Genomic DNA, 22,587 nt, shown 5'->3' on the forward strand with positions numbered 1-22,587 from the left:
GAGCACAACTACTTCCCAACGGACTCAAACTTTATCTAGTTGCATATTAAACGTCTTTGTTCCGTTTCTGGCCGAGATACAAGAATTTCTGGTTCTCGTGACTTTCACCTTTGTTTGGTTTACCCCTAATTTATACTATGAGTTCCGTATACTGTTTATCCAATTCAACAGGGTCTGTAGTTCTTCCTCATTTACATAGAGGACAGCAACGTCATCATTGAATCTTAGCACTGTATCCTTCCACTTTGAATTCTAGTTCGCGAATCGTTTATTTCGTTTATTCCTGCCTCGAGAGACGTTGTAGGGCAGGGTACTGAAACTGCGCCCCAACCCTACTCACTTTTTAATCCGGGAAGTTTTCCAACGGTGTTTCATTGATATTGTAGACTCCCTTCTGGATCGTGGTGGCTGACGCACTTGCTTGTTGCGCGTGCTTGCTGGGCGGGCCCCTCTGACGTCGGCGCCGTGTCCGGCAGACTGGGGCCTTTCTGGGCAGCCGCCCACACGCCGGGGCCCGTTCAAGGTTTTATTTATTCAGGGCGTCCGCCGCAGGAGCGGTAGCTCGCGCTCCGCCCCAGCTGTCGCCGCCTCCGCCTCCGCCACCGCCTCCTGCAGCTGCACCAGGTTACACATCGACCGCGCGCCCGCCACAGCGCGGTCCCATATGGAGCGCGTTCCAGACGAGGCACAAGGCGATGGCTGGAGTTACGGCGCCCAGCTGACGTTCCGGAGTGCCGTGTGTCGTCGGTCCTCTTCTCGTTCTGAAAGAGGAGACGTTTCGTATCACTTCTGAAATTTCATCCCACAGACAAAATACGGCATCAGTCATGAAGCCTCTCACGAACACTATCAAAGAAGACCGAGGAACAAACAAAAATAAATATGTAAATGAATTAATAAATTATCCTTTCCATTTTAGCAGTACAAGTCGAGACTGCATGAGGAGTGCGTAACATAGCAGGCGGCAGTGTAGCATGATAATGCATATCACAGCTGTGGCAACATCTGCTGAACATGCGAACTGTGCGGAATTCTATCAAACATTTTCCGACGAGAGAGAATTGACTTTGAAAAATGAGTGCAAAAAAAAAAAAAAAGCTAAATAAAAAATTGTTCAAATGGCTCTGAGCACTATGGGACTTAACTGCTGAGGTCATCAGTCTCCTAGAACTTAGAATTACTTAAACCTAACTAACCTAAGGACATCACACACATCCATGCCCGAGGCAGGATTCGAGCCTGCGACCGTAGCGGTCGCGCGGTTCCAGACTGTAGCGCCTAGAACCGCTCGTCCACTTCGGCCGGCTGAGTGTCCACAATGAAAAATTAAACATATACATTAATCCATCAGTTATATTTCACTGTACGTTTATTGAATGGTAAATTGGAATGTGGTATTGAAAACAAAAGTAAGATTTGAAGAACACATTACGGAAACTTAAAGTGTAAATGCAGAAAGACTCTTGACTTACTAATTTATTTAATCGGATGGTGACTTTATACAATACACAGCTGATATAAGGCAAATGATTTTATACAATATGCATATGATATAAGACAAGATTAAACCGTAAAGTCCGTGTTTTTCAACCAGTTAATTAAGCTGGTTGTGAGAGTGAACAAGTCATCGGGAATCAAATGGTTCAAATGGCTCTGAGCACTATGGGACTCAACTGCTATAGTCATAAGTCACCTAGAACTTAGAACTACTTAAACCTAACTAACCTAAGGACATCACACACATCCATGCCCGAGGCAGGATTCGAACCTGCGACCGTAGCGGTCGTGCGGTTCCAGACTGTAGCGCCTTTAACCGCTCGGCCACTCCGGCCGGCCATCGGGAATCCCAGGGTATGAACGATGTGGGCAGAGTTGGACTAAATGTTCAGTTGTCTGCTATTCTTGATTACATTCACACATTAGTGAACTGATCCAGCCCCATTTGTACCTGAAGTAGCTACAACAACCATGTCCAATCCTTAACCAATTGAGGCGGAACCAAAGTTTCCTCGGTAGGTCGAAACCTATTGGCTTCTTTGTGGGATCAAGCTGATGGGCTCTTCTTCCCAATGTTTCTGTTCACCATTCATGAATCCAGTTTTCATTTAGATCAAAACCATCCGCGATGAGTTGTCCTGCAGTAACACTTTCTGGTCTTTTCGATCGCAGTCGTTGCTTTGGCGGATGACCGAATTCCTGGTGCAGTGGTAGATAAGGTGATGCAGAGATTTTCTTGGCCTCCCTCAGTAGAGCCTTAAGTGAGGAGGAGGGATGTGACTCAGTACAGGTAACCAGTGGCATGGGGTTGATTTGATGGAACCAGCAATACAGCGCACTGTGTCGTTAAGATTTGTGTCTACCTTCTTCACATGTACACTTTCCAACCAGACAGGTGCACAGTACTCGGCAGCAGTATACACAAGACTGATGCCAGTTAAACGCAGATAGTCAGCAGAGGTTCCCCAGGTGGTACCACTGAGCTTATGTAGCATGTTGCTCCTTGCAGCAACTTTATAAGAAAGCTTGATGATGTGCTCTCTGTAGCTCAGGGTTCTATCTAGAGTGATTTCGAGATATTTTGGGAAAGGATTGTACCTCAACGTTTGTCTATACAGCAGAACTCTTGGTTTGTAGTTCGCAGCACGATTCGCTAGATGGAAACAAGAAACTTCAGTTTTTGATGTGCTTGGTATCAATCTCCAGGTCTTAAAGAAAGTTGACATCTTCTCCAGATCCTCCGTAGGAATTCGTTCACCATCTTCGAAATTACTGCTCTGTGCAACCAGTGCGATGTCGTCAGCATAGATGAATTTAGTTGATATTGTGGTTGGTAAATCATTAATGTATAAATGTAATAGTGATTGGGCTAAAACAGATCCCTGTGGTAGTCCATTATTTAGTTTCCGTTTGTGGCTTTTAGAGCTGCCTAGAAACACTTCAAATTGCCTTTAACTAAGCATGTTGGATATTAGATGCACAATTTCTCGACTTGGTACAACTTGCAGTAGCTTGTAGATCAGTCCCTGTCGCCAGACAGTGTCATACGCGGCTGTCAGGCCGATGAAGACAGCTGTTGATTTCAGAAGGCGTTGGAAACCTGCTTCAGTATGGGTAGTTAGGGCAAGAACTTGGTCGGTGCAGCTGCGTCCTTGTCTGAAGCCAGCTTGTTCAGGAGGGGTAGCAGTGTCGATGAAAGGTGCTATTCTGGTTAGGAGGACTCGTTCCAAAAGTTTGAATGTACAACTGAGCAGTGCTATAGGGAGTAGCTTTCAGGGCTGTCTTCAGGCTAGCCAGGTTTGAGAGTGCCTATAATGTTAGACAGTTTTAATTAACTGGGAAGTTTGTTCTCTATGAGTATGTAAGTAAAGAGCGAAGTGAGCCAGCGTATGCAGTGTGGGCCCATGTTCTTAATAAATTCATTATAGATGTTTCGGGGCCAGCAGCCTTACCTTGACTACTGTGTATCGATTCCGGTGATGTAAAGATCTAAAAAGAAAAAAAGTGAATGATATAACAATTACCGAATAAAATAATAATCTAATGTTTGTCATAACTAATTTTCAATGAATATAATTTAAATGTTAAATATAAATGTCTTTTTGCGGCCAAATGTGGTTGGCCACAGACACTTTTCACTGGAGTACCTGGTCACTTGACTCGCTGAACAGGGACCACGCTGGGCTGTTGTCGAGGTCTTCTGCCGGTGTACGCCGATATGGAATGGTCGTATAAGCGGCAAAGTCCCGCTTGTGCATGTGAGATGAGTAAGGCATTTTGGGAGTCTGTTTTAACGTTTTACTGACACATATTTGAGTGATGTGTTCTGTGCTTCTGAAATACCAGTAGCCGGTTGTCCTTTCTACACAACGAAACCTTTTATTTGCCTGCGAACTGCCTCCCATGCACTGGTATATAAGTTACCAATTCGATTAGCTCTTGGAAAGACATCTTACCGATGAATTTTCTGTTGACCTAGCGCTCTAATTTGAACTACTGTCAATAAATCAAGTGTTTCAAGAGTGTTAATGTGTTTTGTTTCCCTAATTCGCTGACTGAGATTTAATGGCCGCTTGATATAAATAAAAAGTGCACGTGATAGCGTAAATGCAATGATGGACAATGCTCCCCTCAGTAGACGACCCATCTGATAATTTTGGGTTGCTTACTCGCCCCTTCGGTTGGAGAGTAGCGTTGGCTTCTGTTACTGCAGTCTTGTAGGCACGACAGGTTTTTATTAGTGCACGCTATTCTCCGGATGTAGATGAAGGCGAAATAGGAGATATGATACTGTGTGAAAAGATTGACAGAACACTTAAAGACCTCAGTCGAAATAAGTCTCCGGGAGAAGACAACATTCCATTAGAACTACTGACAGCCTTGGGAAAGCCAGTCCTGGCAGAACTCTACCATCTGGTGAGCGAGACGTATGAGACAGGCGAAATACCATCAGACTTCAAGATGAATATAATAATTCCAATCCCAAAGAAAGCTGGTGTTGGCATATGTGAAAATTACCGAAATACTAGTTTAATAAGTCACAGCTGCAAAATACTAACGCGAATTCCTTACAGACGAATGGAAAAACTGGTAGAAGCGGGGAAGATCAGTTTGGATTCCGTAGAAATATTGGAACACGTGAGGCAATACTGACCTTACGACTTATCTTAGAAGAAAGATTAAGGAAAGGCAAACCTACGTTCCTATCATTTGTAGACTTACAGAAAGCTTTTGATAATGTTGAATGGAATACTCTCTTTCAAATTCTAAAGGTGGCAGGGATAAAATACAGGGAGCGAAAGGCTACAATTTTTACAGAAACCAGATGACAGTTATAAGAGTCGAGGGACATGAAAGGGAAGCAGTGGTTGGGATGGGAGTGAGACAGGGTTGTAGCCTCTCCCCGATGTTATTCAGTCTGTATACTGAGCAAGCAGTAAAGGAAACAAAAAAAAATCAGGGTAGGTATTAAAATCCATGGAGAAGAAATAAAAACATTGTCAGAGACAGCAAAGGATTTGGCAGAGCAGTTGAACTGAATGGACAGTGTCTTGAAACGAGGACATAAGATGAACATCAACAAAGGCAAAACGAGGATAATGGAATGCAGACGAATTAAATCAGGTGACACTGAGGGAATTAGATTAGGAAAATAGACACTTACAGTAGTACTTGAGTTTTGCTATTTGGACAGCAAAGTAACTGACGATGGTCGAAGTAGAGAGGATATAAAATGTAGACTGGCAATGTAATGAAAATTGAACTGAAAATATGAAATTCTTCAACTGCAGTATGTTGTAATTAATTCTTTCTAACTGATAACAAAGTGAAATATTTAAGAAATGGATTATGTATACAATTAGAACCTTGATTTTCCACACTTTAATGAGGACTAGATTGTTTAGATTTTCTATCTCCTCGAACGTCCCCAAAACAAACAAACATATATTTTGATGTAAACTATAACATTCTGGAAGCTAAATTAGATAATTACTCCGCTGTATATAGTAGTTCTAGCGACAAATTTAATTGAAAACATTTATCAGTAAACCGGTGTTTAGCTTCCTCCCTCCCCCCCCCCTACCTTCTACCTTCCGCCGTCCCTTGCACACATGTGTTACTAGGTGTAAAAAAGTGTAGAGTCAAGCTGTCTCTTCTATTAATTCCCACGACTCATCTCTCTACATTTCATTGAGCATCTTGCACTTTCTGAATGATTTTCGCATTAAAGTTTGTTACTGTATACTGAAGCACTGTTTTGAAAACTGCATTTAATTTAGCAAAAACACTTCAGGCAACTTTTCCACTCCATCCAGTTACTTCAAAGTCGTGCCAAAGACATTTTAAGTTTAGAGTGACTTGTTTACTTTAAATAATCACATCTTAATTTTTTGCAATTTATGGTGAAATGGTCAGTGAAATACCAGAAATGTTACATATACGGTATTGCACGAGGCAGGCTCCGAAATGTTTGCTACCTTACTACATTTTTAAAGTTGTAAAAATAAAACAACGGTGCTATTTTGGCTCTGAGCACTGTGGGACATAACTTCTGAGGTCATCAGTCCCCTAGAACATAGAACTACTTAAACCTAACTAACCTAAGGATATCACACACATCCATGCCCGAGGCAGGATTCGAACCTGCGACTGTAGCAGCAGCGCGGTTCCAGACTGAAGCGCTTAGAACCGATCGGCCACAGAGGCCAGCGGTGGTATTTTCCAACATTATCACCCTTTATTTCGATACACTTTTCACATTTGTGAATAACAACTCTATACCTTTCAAAAAGTAATGTGATTCTATATCGGAAAAAAGTCCCATTACATTAGTCTTCACGTCATGACCATCAACAAATTTGCGTTCTCGAAGATCTGTTTTCAATTTGGAGAAGAGACAGTTGTCATTGGTGCTAGATCTGGGCTCTGAGGTGGGTGATCGATCTCCTGCACATTCCTTTACTGCAGCCTTCACAGTTGCTGGACTTCAGCTTAGAAATGTACCTTTGGCATTTACGAACGTTGAATGCACTTGGATAAACATTGCAAATGTTTTGGAAGCAATTGTTGCGTTACTAGCCTTGAGAACCTCAAGGAAAAAGAAAATATGGGGAAGATTGTATTAGTCGACCAACACATTGTGGTGGGAAAGACCATCACCATGTGACAAACATCCTCTCCTCGCAGAGTTTGTGCAGAATTTAAGCATAGTATTATGCGTTCACAGTGGTATTCCTTTCTTTCAAGTCAAATAAGAGAATTCTGCTGGAATCACTGAATATTGTAGCCATGATCTTCTTTGTGAACTGTGTGACCTCCGGCTTTCTTGGTGGAGCTTAGCCCGGTTTACGCCATTCAAGAGATTCTATTTTGGGCACAGTATCATAATAAAGAACCGTAGTTTCATCCCCTGTTACAAAGGATTGCAGAACTTACTTCTGGTAGACACAGGACAGCTCCAAAACTTGGTGCAACAAGTCACGCGCTGCTCATTCTGCACCGCAGAGAGAAGCTGGGCAACCGTCTTGCACTAAGCTTTTTCGTGTGCAAATGATGGTGCATGATCCGGAAAACCGATGTTTTAGATAACACTAACTTGTTGTAGTTTTCTCGAGTATCTACCGTCTGTCACTCAAAATTTCACTTTCAACAACAGCGATTGTTTCCTCATTAACTACCTCATCAGCTCGACCAACACGTGGATAATCAGCAATGCTCTCTAATCCTAGACGAAAATGTTAAAACCATTCCTTCACTGTGGAGTAGGAAGAGGATGCGTCACCATAAACACCATCCAAGCGAACTTTGACTTCAGTTGGTGCAAGTTCTACTTTATCATTCTTCATTTGCCATAAACTTTATCACTACACAATACTCGATTTTACCCAGTCAGTACCGCAGCACGCAACACCTTACTCAAACGAGTGTCACCATTCTCCTGAGGCGCATCTACTGACAGTTGTTGCTAGATCCCCTCAAAGACATTTTAGCCTTCTAGCACGTATTCAAGGTCAGGCCAGATATTTATGGAACCTGCCTCGTATTTTGTTGAGTTTCTTCGAGGCTAGCATTGCAACAATTGTTACCAGATGCATCTGCAATGCTTATCCAAGCCCATTAGATGTTCGTAAATGCCAAAGGTGGCTTTCTATATTGAAATCCGGTAATTTTTGTCTTTACGACTCGTATCGATCATGAGGACCTATATCTTTAGACAATGGCATGTTAAGAGCGGAACTGGAAACAAATCCGTGTCAGACCAGGGAGGAACTACAAATCGCCACGAAAAACAGATAAGCCAGGTTTACACACCAAAAAGGCAGTTTTGTATGTTTGGTGGAGTATTCGTTGGGTCCTTCATTTTAAAGTGCTGAAACCTGGAGAACCTGTGAATGCTGACCTTTACTGAGAACAATATGATCGAGTACATCAGTCTTAATTGAAAAGTGGTCAGCGATTGTCAAAAGAAAAGGCGTTTTTCTGCAACACGATAATACGAGACCGCACTGTGTAAGACGAACCGTAGAAAAAAAAATGAACTGCTGAGTGAGATATAGCTTCTTCCATCATACTCGCTCGATATAAAGTAATTTTTTCCGTTTGCTATATTTTCGATGTGTACAAAAATAAATGAAATAAATAGGAATTAAGGGAACCTAAGACAGAATGGATGCATGAAAAATGTGACGAAATTAAAAAAGAAATTGTGGTAAGGACTGACTCAGCATACAGAAAAGTCAAAACATCCCCTGGTGAAATTAAATGCAAGGGCGGTGACATTAAGAGTGCAATGGGAATTCCACTATCAAATTCAGAGAAGAGAGCGAATAGGTGGAAGGAGTACACTGAGGGCCTCTATGAGAGGGAGGACATACCTACGTAGTATAAGAAGAAACACGAGGCATCCAAGTAGTTGAGAAGAATAAATTACAGAATAATGGAGAGGCAAACTGAAACTCTATTACATGGCGATCAGTTTGGATTTAGGAAAGGTGAAATTATTAGACAGGCAGTTTTCACGTAGCAGTTGATAATGGAAGCAATACCGAAGAAAAATCAAGACATGTTTACACGATCTGTGACCAATGCAAATTTGGTTTCCTCTCTATTGTTCGTTACAATGGCAAGATAGTCCGGGAAAGCCAGACTCTTCACCTTAATTCTGTGCTCTTTTCTAATCCCAAGCTGAATTCCTTTCATTTCCTTTCCCCATGTCCTCACAATTTTTCCCAGAACCATGTTAAACAGAAGGGCGAACATTCCATCTCCTTGGCGAACACCAGTATGGATATGAAACGCTTATGATGTTTCTCCCATGAATTTAAATTTGGAGGTTGTATCTGTTAATGCCTGTTGAATAACTGACTCTGTTTACCTATCAATCCTGAACTCCGCTAAAGTGTGAAATGATGTTTGTCTATCTATTGAATCGTAAACCTTTTTAAAATCGACAAAAGTTACCACAGAGTTTCTACATCTTCTCATTTGCAAAGTTTTTCAAGTTCCATGTCTGTTCGATGCAAGATCGACCTTTGCGAAATCCTGCCTGATACTCTCCTATTAACGGGTCCGCTTGTTCTTCTAGCCACTATACTTTTGTCGATTTTAAAAAGGCTTACGATTCAATAGATAGACAAACATTATTTCACACCTTAGAGTTCAGGATTGACAGGAAAACAAGGGCAGTCAACCTCAAAATTTAAATTCATTGGAGAGACATCATGAGCATTTCAAACCAATACTGGTGTTCGCCAAGGAGATAGAATGTCCGCCCTCCTGTTTAACATGGTGCTGGAAAAAATTGTGAGGACATGGAGAAAGGAAATAAAAGGAATTCAGCTTGGTATTAAAAAAAGAGCAGAGAATCAGGGTGAAGTGTCCGGCTTTCGCGGACGATCTTGCCATTCTAACGAACAATAGAGAGGAAGCCAAACTTGCATTGGAAAAACTACACGGAATCTCACAGAAAACTGGGCTACAACTCTCCAATGAGAAAACACAATATATGGAAAACAAACCTGTAGATAATCTCCCCATTACTACTCAATACGGGAAAGTGGAACAAGTTGCCCACTTCAGATATTTGGGATAGATAATCCAACCATGAGGTCTGAACTCAATAGAAAATAAAGATAGAATCTCCAGATTACAAAAAGCATAGAAGCTCACTTGGAATCACTATAATAAGAAATCTATTGCTGTCAATGCGAAACTAAGCCATTACAGCACAGTCGTCCTACCAGAAGCACTCTATGCTGCAGAAACTACAGTGATTTATGGTCATACGAAGATCAGAGACATTGAAAAGCAGGAAAGAAAACTTCTGAGGAAAATATATGGACCAGTGGTTCGGGAAGGAATTTGGATGAAGAGGCCAACTAGGGAGGTTCAGAAAGACATAGAAACAATAACAGACACCATTAGAAATAGAAGGACGAAATTCTTGGACATTTCAGCAGGATGAATAAAAGCAGGCTCACAAAACAAATCTTTGAGACAGTAAACAAGAGCACGAACATGGCAAAGAGGATCACTGAAGCAGTAGTAGACATTAAAGAAATGGGGATCACACAAGACTACATAAACAATAGAGACCAGTTTAGAAACAGCATAAAGAAACACACACTTAAACAAGAACATACGGAGTACAGAACGGGAAAAGATGGTCGGAAGAACGCAAGAGAGAACACGGTGAACGTATGAAGAGAATTTGGGAAGAATGAAGTAAGAAGAAAAAATCTTGACTACTCAAGTTCAATCGCTCTCAAAAGGGAATAATCGAAAATAATAATTACAATATATGGTGAATGCTAATGTCATAGTATTTCCCGTGGGGATAGGGGTGGTGAACCAACGGTTTAGTGGAGTCGCTGATAACCATTTCTAGAACGTGAGAGAATACTGTATTGAACAAAAACTGTGAAAATATGGCGCTGTAGTCACGAAGACCACTGACAATTGCTGATATGCATCGAGCAGAAGAATTAGGGAGCAAACAGAGACTGCTGTGGGGACAGGCGGTTGCACTTGTATCTTCATATTATGTGTTGTTGCTTCATTGTCTTGGTTATAAGAAGTTACCTTTCAAAAACCTGAATTTCAGAATTCCTTTGTTTAAAATGATTTTTCATTCTGATATTTATCACAAGTTTTCAGAACTTTAAACTAATTTTTATATTAGAAGGGGGGGAGCGAGGTGGGAGAGGGAAAAGAGGTTGTGTGGTTCAAGATATGCATTTCGGCACCCAAACGTTTAGAAATTGAATACTGATCTTATGGATATTATCAGCCGCATAGCATGAATGTCTTGAATGTAAATTTAGGATCTACAGTGATTCGTTTCCTTACACTAAGAAGTAATTAACGGCTCTTCTGCTCTATATTTTGGGAGATGTTGGATAAATTCCAGGATATTTATTCCAAGATATTGCTTTCTCCATAAAGAAAGGCTTGCCGCAACTAATTGTTCAGAAGTAGTTTCACAGAACAGAAACTCTTAAATGACATTCCTTCCGTCATCAAACTGAACAAATGTTATTAAATAAGAATCTTTCCATATATATCTGACATCGTCGTTAGTAGGACAATAACGCTGTTCTGTAATGTCTAACAAATTGCTGGCACAGTTATGCAGATAAGTCGAATTGCGTCACTAGATGGTTTATTTGGTTACAAAAGGTTGTTGAAAAAATGTCAATGGCTGTTTGGTATGAAAAATCTATTAGTGTCAGGCTCGTTGCATTTAGAAATAGCGTAAGAATACGGGTAAGAGGCTGACAGATCTTTAGACGAGACTTATGTTGCTGTAGCTAAGGATTTCTTTGTGTATTTCTGACTAACAAAATTTATATTAGAGAGTGTTTTGTATTATTTGTGATTTTAGGATATGGTGCTTCAGCATACTTCGCTATTTCGTGAGGTTCCGCACGCAGATAAGTTGCTTGACGTTATTCAATGTATAAACTATTTGTTAAGGCCAGAGATCAACGGTTTTCTCGAAATTTATTTCCAGTCGCTAGCTACAGGTATGTGCCTCCACCATCAAAATCGAATGATAAACGTTTCAAAATCTCATATTTCTCAAGCCATTAATCTCCTGTTATGATTTAAATACAGGTGGTGTGCATGAATCTAGTCAAATAATATAGAACAGACGTTTACAACATCGCAGCTTATACTGATAAATTCCGGTACCAAAAATAGTCCCATTCTTTGTATTAATATTTGTTTGGCGTAGCGAAGAACGCTGAGCCTTCTCTTAAGGACCTGATCGTTCCGACGAACGTCAGCAGTATATTGCAGTTGCACCATGGAGTATCTTGTTTACTCTTGTGAGTCGCTCAAGCAATCATAGACCTAGGCTAGTCTTTTTCGAAGTGTTTTTCTGTGCCAGAGTTTTATAGAGCGAATTCAACCCATTTGACATAGAAGCTTGAGTTCACTGATCACCTTGCATGATGTTCTACGTACTGCATAACAGCACGTTCGCAAGAAGCTATGTGCTCGCTTCTGTATTTGCGTGTACGAAGCGGGTAGTATGGCGTGCGTGCAGAGATTTTCAGACAGGGTAGCAGCAGCAGATATTATCGGGCGCCAGATTAATGAAGGGTGTTATTACATTAATTGTGTAGCCTTATACACCTCGTTGTAATAGGGCCAATCTCTATGTTCTGTAACGTATGTGCATCATAATTCTCACGAAGCTGAGAAGGGCAGATAGTAGATCAAATTTACGATAGGTCTTGAAATTGGTTTATCAGATAAATTTTAAGCACCTGTAACTGAAACTCTGACCGCATGTCACAGAGAGTTCAATCTTATTGTATTATATACACTGAAGCGCCAAAGAAACTGGTACTGGCACGCGAATTCAAATGCAGAGATATGTAAATAGGCAGCGATCAGCGATCAGCAACATCTAAATAAGACAACAAGTGTCTTGTGCAGTTGTTAGATCGATTACTGCTGCTACAGTGGCCGGTTATCAAGATTGAAGTGAGTTTGAATGTGGTGTAATAGTCGGCGAACGAGCGATGGGTCACAGCATCTCCGAGGTAGCGATGAAGTGGGGATTTTCCCTTACGACCATTTCACGAGTGTACCGTGAATATCAGGAATCCGGTAAAACATCAAATCTCTGTCATAGCTGGGGCCGGAAAAAGATCCTGCAGGAACGGGATCAACGGCGACTGAAGAGAATCGTTCAACGCGACAGAAGTGCATGCCTTCGTAAAATTGCTGCAGATTTCAATGCTAGGCCATCAACAAGTGTCGGAGTGCGAATCATTCAACGAAACATAATCGATATGGGGTTTCAGAGCTTAAGCCTACTCGTGTACCCCGAATGACTGCACTACACAAAGCTTTAAGCCTGTCCTGAGCCCGTAAACACCGACATTGGACTGTTGATGACCGGAAACATGTTGCCTGGTCGGACAAGTCTAGTTTCAAATTGTTTCGAGCGGATTGACGAATACAGGTGTGGAATGCATGGACATTGTATGTCACTGGAGGTCTGTTAAAACTGGTGGAGGCACTGCAGTGGGGTGGGTTGTCTACAGTTTGAGTGATACAACTTTGACAGGCGACACATACGTAAGCATCCTGTCTGATCACCTGCATCCATTCGTGTCCATTGTGCATCCGACGGACTTGGGCATTCTAGCAGGAAAATGCGAAGCCCCACACGTCCATAATTGTTGCAGAGTGACTCCAGGAATAATCTTTTGAGTTTAAACACTTCAACTGGCCACCTCTCTCTCCACACGTGAATATTATTAAGGATATTTGGGATGCCTTGGAATATTCTGTTCCCCAGACGAGATCTCGACCATCTCGTACTCTTATGGAATTATGGACAGGCCTGCATACCACTGTGCTGCTGACACAAGCAGCAAACTCTACTTGGCTCAAGGCCAAATTCACCACCATTAATCGACATTAAGCACACCACAAAGTAATATTGTCTCTGGAAGTATTTCTATTTGTTATTGCCACGCGGGATAGCCGCGCGATCTATGGCGTCTTGTCACGGTTCGCGCGTCTCATCTCGTCGGAGGTTCGAGTGCTCCCTCGGGCACGGGTGTGTGTGTTGTCCTTATGGTAAGTTTGTTTAAATTAGACTAATTAGGGACCGTTGACCTCAGCAGTCTGGTCCGATAGTACTTACCACAAATTTCCAAATTTCCAATTTATTATTGAGCAAGAAAAATTATCCCTTAAGAAGCCCTTGATTCTGCTGTTAACTGCTAGAATACGTTACTCGTGTTATAAAATATGGCTGAGAGCCGCTGGCTGCACGAACACATTTGGTGCTATGGCCGAGCGGTTCTAGGGGCTTCAGTCTGGAACCGCGCGACCGCTACGGTCGCAGGTTCGAATCCTGCCTCGGGCATGGATGTGTGTGATGTTCTTAGGTTAGTTAGGTTTAAGTAGTTCTAAGTTCTAGGGGACTGATGATCTCAGATGTTAAGTCCCATAGTGGTCAGAGCCAATTGAACCATTTGAACACATTCGGGGCGCATGCGGATCGCGGGCCACAGTTTGCGGACCAGTGTCGTAGACGCTATTTCTCGTTCATATAGCTCCTCAGTTGACATCATGAGCTTCAGCGCCCCCCCCCCCCCCCCACATCAGTCCCTCCACAAACGCAATTTCCTTTGCATTACTGGGAATCAAAACAGATATCCCTCACGGCAGCACTACTCATCTACAATGTAGCCTATTCCGCATACGCGGGAAACATTGGGACACGCCGGCCAGTGTGGCCGAGCGGTTCTAGGCGCTTCAGTCTGGAACCACAAGACCGCTACGGTCGCAGGTTCGAATCCTGCCTCGGGCATGTATGTGTGTGATGTCCTTAGGTTAGTTAGGTTTAAGTAGTTCTAAGTTGTGGGGGCTGATGACCTCAGACGTCCCATAGTGCTCAGAGCCATTTGAACCAAGCCATTGTTACACCAGTTTCTCAACCTTTCACTACGAACATTTACATATTTAGGTGATCATGTGACAGGTATGATATGAAGACGTTACTGGCAATGTAGTAAACTCGTGTACCGTTTAGTATTCTTACCACAAGCCACGGTCAGCTGAGTGTTTTTCACTTCTCCAGTTCTGCTTCTCACCTTCTGGTGTTTGAAGTATTCGGTTGGACTTTTATTATCTGTTTATGCCAGCTGTCGTAAGAGTTTGTTTAGCGAAGAAATGTATGCATCGTCGTGCAGAACGATGGTGAAAGCGAAAGTGACAAAAGTTGGAGTGATTTTGTATTGTTCTGTCTGCTGTCACATTGTTAACTTATTTTGAAATGTGGAACTGCTGCGAAGCCTTAGTTGGCTTCTGTCAGCATCAGATTGCAGTTGTTTCCGGCGAGTGGCGACTGGCATCCTACTGTCGGTGTGCTTTTGTGGGACGAGTGGAAGCATTATGTGTTCCTGGTCTATTCCGTTTCGTGCGTTCAGGAGCCGAGCGTGGCTCCAGGGGGAGTAGTTCCGCAGTTACATACGAGCAGATATTAGTTACACATGTCGGATGTGCGTAGGTTAGAATTCTTCTTGCGGTCGGCAACCACAAACGGTCGTCAGAGCTGGTTTGTAGTGTCATTGACTTGTGTATTTTCGTTTACTGGGCTCGCACGTCCGGGAATAGGTTACAGTTCCACTGCGAGTGGTTTCACAGTGCCGTGTGACTGGTAAAGAGCCACACATCTGAAATGTGTCTTTGCTAGTTCAACCACATGAAAGTTAGTGCTGTATAATTTGGCTGTTTGTTGTGTTGCATTAGTTTGCGTTGAGACCCTGTAAGTACTGTTTGAACTGTGATTGATTCAATGTCATAGTGAAAGAACACGAGTAGTATTTAAGGACGAGGAAATAATTTGACGTTCTCGACAGGATGACCAGAAAGTAAGGCGTCTGTGTACTAAGCGCAATAGCAGTGGCTGAACTGAAACTGGAGGTATCGTCGTTTATTAGAGTCCACTTACTGGTGCGATCTGTGAACATGTTGTTTGTGAGAGCTGTTTATGAAACAGTATTATATTTCCAGAATGAGATTTTCACTCTGCAGCGGAATGTGCGCTGATATGAAACTTCCTGGCAGATTGAAACTGTGTGCTCGACCGAGACTCGAACTCGGGACCTGTGCCTTTCGCGGGCAAGTGCTCTACCAACTGAGCTACCGAAGCACGACTCACGCCCGGTACTCACAGCTTTACTTCTGCCAGTATTATATTTGTTTGGCTGGATTTGAGTTTGCTATGATCTCGTTGTTCCTACTTGTAAGTACGTCGGCGTGTTTAAGGATCTCATCTTCGTGTTTCATTGTATTGGTTTCGGCTGTTCCTGTTGTAGATAGAGGATAATTTGTCTCTGATTGATGTGTGGTCTCACAATTGCTGTTAATTTTCACTGCTTTTAAAAATGCGAGGACCTTATGGCTCGCTGTATGAACGTGTGTTATGCTTGTCCATTGATTCTTAGGTGTGCCTTCCAATTATTTAGTATACCTCGTGTTGTACTAAGGAACAACGGCCGGGTGTGTTTGTTGTCGTCTCTCAGTAGCGGCTCTAATGTTTCTATTGTGAAACGCTACACCAAGCGCTGCTGCATTTTATTTGAAGTTACGGCGAGTGCCTGTAAGAGCAGACATAGTCCGTTATTAAGGCCAAATGACATAGTCGTAACTGGCACCAAGCAAATTAAGGTACCAACTGCGAGGTCCCTAGTTTGAGGAACTTTGAGTGTGGCTTAGAGCGGCCGCTGTTTGCTAGTTATGTGTACTAGTTTGGATTACTAACTGAGTATGTATAAAATCATTAGCTGTGTTACTGTTTGAAGGCGAATTCTTTTTTCATTTTTGTTCTTACAAGTCCGTCTTGATCAGATGGATCAAGACGGACTTGTGAAAATAAAAGTGATGAAAATAAAATGATCGCTGACTCATATGCGAACTTCATGTCTTCAATTGATAACTGTTCCATTTTTTTTAATGTTGAAAATTTACTCATTAATGCATTTCCAGTTTGCTTCAACGGAAATGCTTAACGCAGTACCCAATAATAAAATATGAAGTCAGAACTTGTTTAGGTCTGGTTAAGTACTGCGGCACTGTTAATGTTTTGCTCCTTGACTTTTTTTCCAAATTTCATCGAAATCTGGTGTTGTGCGTTGCAGTGAGCCCTGTTTGCTTATTGAGTTCTCTGTTACAGAGCAAGATAGTTCCGCGTTCTCTGAGCCTTCAGCAGCTGATGTGGTGCTGGTCATCGTTGCTACCCACGCCGCATCAGTACTGACGGTGCCGGTCCTTGTTTTCAGCGCATGAATGGACGCTGCATCCAGCCAACTGCTGATGCGTTTCCGGAAAATAGAAAATAAATTAAGTATTAAGACAAAAATTTACAGTAAAAATTTGTGTCATTCTTGAGCATTCTCAGTCGTTAACAAACAGCTATCCACTTCCCTTTTCCCACGCTCTCTGCACTTTCTACCATATTTACGTTTTTGTAGAAAACTTCAAGTACAAATGGAGTCACAAGACTTAGCACCCATCGACGTAACTCGAATACGGATATTAAAAATAGCTAGCGATCGTATAAAAATTCGAAAGTGCGAACAACGAAATTAAATTTGCCACAAAGTTAGGCTTGAATTCGGACTGAAGTAGGAAACGAAATACTTCACCGATGGAGGGCATCCGACTTGTAGAACTACATGTATTCTGTTAACTATTTCTTGTCGAGTCCATTAGCTAATAATTTAATACGTTTGTCAGAGTACACAGTTTCCTTATTGTTTTCAGTTTGCGGTTTTATTTCCAGGCTTTTTGAAATATCATTGCGCTTAATATTTTCACCAAAAATGATACACTCTTTACTGAGTAGGTGATGCTCTCCTTAGGAAAAATTACAATCCGAAAATGAAAACGGATTTGAATACTTTAGGGTTTTGTTACAAGATAGTGTTTTGCTTTCGCCCTCTGAGCTAGAAGCTGTCTGACCGATTTCTAGGATCACCTAGAGAGAATGCTTGTCGCTTATTAGCGCATATTTGCAAGAACGATGTTATATAAAGTCGGCGCTCATAATCAAGCGAGCAACAGCGAATCTATGTTAGATTAGTTATCCTTTACTTCCGAACTAGGCTTTCGGGTTGTCCCACTTAGCAATAAGGCGGCTGCTGGAAGTAGCAATCGCCTCCAAGAGATTCGCAATTGTGACTCTCTGTACCCCGCAACCAGCATACAGGCACATTTCTCTAAAATGAACGAAGCTCTACAATGACTTAAGCGGATGAAGAAAGATACGAAAAGGAAGGTGTTATGGTGAAGTGAGACAACAACTCGTTTCGGATTACGATTTTGAATGATCGGACCTTGAAATTGGAGAGGGTTGTGTCATCTTCATAGAAATGTATCGAATGAGGGTACAGATTACGCACTCTGTCAAACATATTTTGGGCCGATATATTTATTTATTTATGAAAATTTCTGTGGAGGTCATTCTGTGTCGCCTGATATTGTATTCTTATTTCATTCTAAAACGCCCGCTGACAGAAAAACTATGTGGTGAAGAAGATATCGATAAAATTATTGCTCTTTATTGGTAGCAAAATGTCAGCATAACAGCAACTGTTGTCATAACACGAGCTGACTGGATGTGAACGGATACTAGATGTGCAAACGTTGCGGTGCTAGTTAAAGAAGTTGAGGAACTGCCCAAGCTTACAGTGTGAAGAGTTTGTCTATGTGTAGAACAGTTTCGGAATCAACATTATTTCACACCTTTCACCTGATCTGTTCCTGTAACACTGAACTGCCTGGTTCCAATCATCCAAAAATTGAAGTACAGAAAGACGGAGCCATTTATTTGTCTTTTCAGTTTTCACCAGCTGAAGACACCAGTGGAGAAACTATTATTTCGTGGTTAGTTGCTTGACAGCGGTTTTCGCTAACTACGTTGTGAATAATTTAGAGCTTGTGTCGAAGTGGTAAGAACACGTAATGTGCAGGAACATCATGAAAATGCGTTCATCATTGAAATATTATTAATATCGCTTGATATTATCAGTACTTAACTATGGCTTCGTAGCGATGGGAGAGTGTTTTGTCCAGACTATGCCTTTTTTCAGTTTGTGTGAGTCTTTTATGCACCAGTGTGTTGTGTGTATGTCATCCGTTTGTCGCATTAGACTTCTTTTTCCACATTTCAGTCTTACATTCATTTCATGGGGTTGTTTTTATGTGATGTTATGCTAAACTAGACAGTGCGCCTTTCCGCCTCAACGAGAGCCTTCCGCCAAATTTTATTATTCATTATTATTTTAAATTTCGAATTGTATGAGGATTTAATTTCTTCTTGTTTTTTTTCCGTATGTCTCAGATGGAGCATTTCTACGTGAGCTACAGGTCACTTCGTTAATCAGTAAAGCTAATGTTTCTTTGGCACATCATGCGTGGATCTGATGTATATATTTATCCTATTGTTCTCTCCTTTCCGTGTGTATATTGTGGGATGAATACGTCTGTGCATGTAGATAAGACAAATCCTTCCCTATACCTTACCGAAGTTTTTCCCATGCGTTAACAAATCGTTACTGAAATCGTTACTCTCATACAAACAATATCAGACATTCCTTTCGTACCGTTATTCCTAATGGGTGAAGTTACTTGTGATTCTATTGGTGAATAATTGTTAAATGTTTTTAAATTGTGTTCTTATCACTACTTGTGCAACCCATCTAACTTTCAGAGGAACCTGATTCAACTATTTGGTTTCTTAATATTTTATGTGGTGTTAATACGAAACTTTTACTCTGAATTTGATAAACTGCTAGTCAGAGAGACAATATCCCAGTGATTCAGTAAAGTCTAAATTGATTTAATTACTAATCAACTCATAAACTGAAACGAGAAATCTGCCCATTCGGCTACCAATCTGCAGTAATTTTACAAACAACATGCGTTAGTTAGGTTAATATTTCATGATCCACTATATCAGCTGAGTAATTTCGGTAAAAACAAATGTTATGCAAAATTAAATAGAGTCACTGTAGACTGTTTTCACTTGGCGTTGACTACCAGTTTTAAACTTCTAAAATTTTATAGATTGATGTGGGATGGCTTTCGGCTGTACCTATTTCAGGTACAATCCACATTTAAATGATCCTTTTAGAGAAGTGCAGGCGTTTGCATCGCGTCTTTATTTCATTTACTTTTTTTAAGAGATAGGTTGGTACTCTTCACTGGTCTTCACTGCTTAGAAGATCTTTTACCAGACGAAATTTATTAGGTAGAGTCCCAAATGGGAAGTCAGTGATCAGTTTTAACAGTGGGTTGATCCTGTGAGTGAAGCGGTAGGCACCTGGTATGATAAGTGGTAAGGTGCAGGGCCAATAAAATTACATAAAATTTTAACAATAATATATTAATATTACGCGCTCAAAATAAAAAAATAGTAGCGCAAAATATTGAAGCTCATATATTTTTCGATAAAGTCCCTTGCGAGGTGGAATAAATAAATATTACAGCTCACCACCACTAGAGAAATTAGGAAAGATATTTCGCTACTGTTCCTTTCGTAGTACCGAAAATGCAGTCATCACAAGAACTTAAATGCCTCACGGCATTAAATAACGAATTCCAAAAATTTAATAAAATCGTGGTCTTCTGACAAATCAGCGCCTCAAAATTGCACTTACCATACACAGAATCTCAGACTGGAATATAGGAGAGAAGCACTGAGGATAAAAAAAGTAATGTTATATCAGAATTCGCTGACAACTTCTTGATTCAAATTACAGACTGAAACCAGCCCACGATATTTTTTTTTTCATCCAAAGATTGTATTGTATTGTTTGGGAGGAGAGACCAAACTGCGAGGTCATCGGTCTTATCGGATTAGGGAAGGACGGGGAAGGAAATCGGCCGTGCCCTTTCAAAGGAGCCATCCCGGCATATGCCTTGAGTGATTTAGGGAAATCACGGAACACCTAAATCAGGAAGGCCGGACGCGGGATTGAACCGTCGTCTTCCCGAATGCGACTCCAGTGTGCTAACCACTGCGCCACCTCGCTCGGTTTTTCATCCGAAGGAAACCCTCATACAACCCTCATACAATTTAGGCTTAGAACAGGCGTCTTAGAACAATTAAAACAAAAAGCGTGGAATACAATACATAACGCTATGGGTTACTACACTTCAGACATTTAAGTTAAACGCTCTTTGGCATAATATTAATAAATAATGTCAAATGTAACTCTTCAGGCTTTCCCGGCGATCTAATGACATCTTGGGTTGTCGGGTGTTCTGCCGGATATCAGCGTCGTACTTGCACGATATTTCGGTCACGTAGCTCGTGACCTTCATCAGGTGCGACCTGAGACTGCTCCTCGAGTGAACATGGTCCAGTATTTATGCCTATGGCCTTCCCCCTCCACCAACGGCTGCAGGCGCTTCCTCTGTGGTCCGCGCACGTTCCCTGCGACCTGCTGGAGCGTTGCTGCTCCGTTTTCTGTCCGCTGCGGTTCTAGGTGTTCCCTCTGCGGTCCGCGCCCACCAAACCCGCTCCTGGGGGTTTCATCTACGGTCTGGGGTACCAAGCGTTCCCCCTGCGGTCCGCGCCCGCTCACCACGACCTGTTGTAGCGTTGCCGCTCCGTTACGGTCCATCAGCTGATGCGGCTGGTGGAAGAGGCCATGCGCGCCCTGGAGACGCGGGAATACCTTGGGGTGGTGTTCCTCGACGTCTCCAGGGCATTCGACTCCGTGTGGCACGACGGCCTCGTGTACAAACTTTTTGTGCACGGGGTCCCGACGTCGCAAGGGGTCCTACTACGGTCGTATCTGGCCGACAGGACTTTCCACGTCCGCCTGGACGAGGGGACGTCCACGCACCGACCCATCCGTGCTGGAGTGCCGCAGGGGTCCGTTCTCGGCCCCCTGCTCTACTCCTTATTCACGGCCGACGCTCCGCGCGTGGCGCCGGTGAAGCTGGCGCTCTACGCCGACGACACGGCGCTATTCCTGCGGAGTATGAAGGCAGTCGAGATGCGCCGCCTGCTCCAGCGTGGATGTGAGGCCCTTGGTGCGTGGTCGACGAAGTGGCGCCTGAAACAGAATGCAGCGAAGAGCAAGGCAGTGGTGTTCACACGAAGACCACTGCCACCAGATCTTCCGCCAGTCACCGTCATGGGAAGCCCCGTCCCATGGAGCAGGACTGGCCGCTACCTGGGAGTCCTTCTCGATCAGAAGCTAACGTGGAAAGCCAACATCAAGGACGTCAGGGGCAGAGCAATAGGGCGCCTACGCGTTCTGTACCCTCTACTCAACCCATCGTCTGCCTTGCCTCCCCACCACGGCATCACGCTGTACCTGGCGCTGGATCGTCCAGAGCTGGAATATGCGGCCGTGGTGCGGGGCAACGCAGGCGACACACACATCAACAAGCTGCAGAGGGTGCAGAACAGGGCGCTCAAGCTCGCTCTGCACGTACCAGGGCTCTATTCGACCGCTCGGCTACACCGCCAAACCGGAATCCCCTTCTCTGGGGCCGATTTAAACAATCGGCGTGGCTCTTCTATGAGCGGACTGTACAGTCGGACAATAGGCTCATTAGGGACTTGGGCCATCCTATTCACCACAGGCCAACCACGCGTTGGCCTGACCTGTTACGAGATTAATATCTCATGGCAGAGAGAGGACAACTCCACCCCAGTTAACACCCCAGGCCAATTCGTACCGTGAGGAAGCCACTCCACAGATACAGGATTATGCAGGAACAGCAGTGTTTGCTTAGCCTGCTCCCAACTCGGGTCAGGGCAGACCCGTATGGACAAGTGACGGTGACGGTGCCGCTCCGTTTTTCGTCCGCTGAGGCTCTGGATGTTCCCTCTGCCATGCCACATTGACAAGGTATATTGTAAATCCCTGGTTTTCGTAACCCCATGTCGTCTTTGGCACTCCCCAGCAGTCCCCCGATGTTGTTGGATGGACAGAGAACACACTTGATACTGTGTTTACGGAGGATCCTACTGATTCTTGCAGAAATAGAGCCAGCATAGGGCAGATATGCCACCTTCTTTGCTTCATCTTGGTC

Source organism: Schistocerca cancellata, chromosome 2, assembly GCF_023864275.1.
Source record: "Schistocerca cancellata isolate TAMUIC-IGC-003103 chromosome 2, iqSchCanc2.1, whole genome shotgun sequence".
Taxonomy (NCBI): domain Eukaryota; kingdom Metazoa; phylum Arthropoda; class Insecta; order Orthoptera; family Acrididae; genus Schistocerca; species Schistocerca cancellata.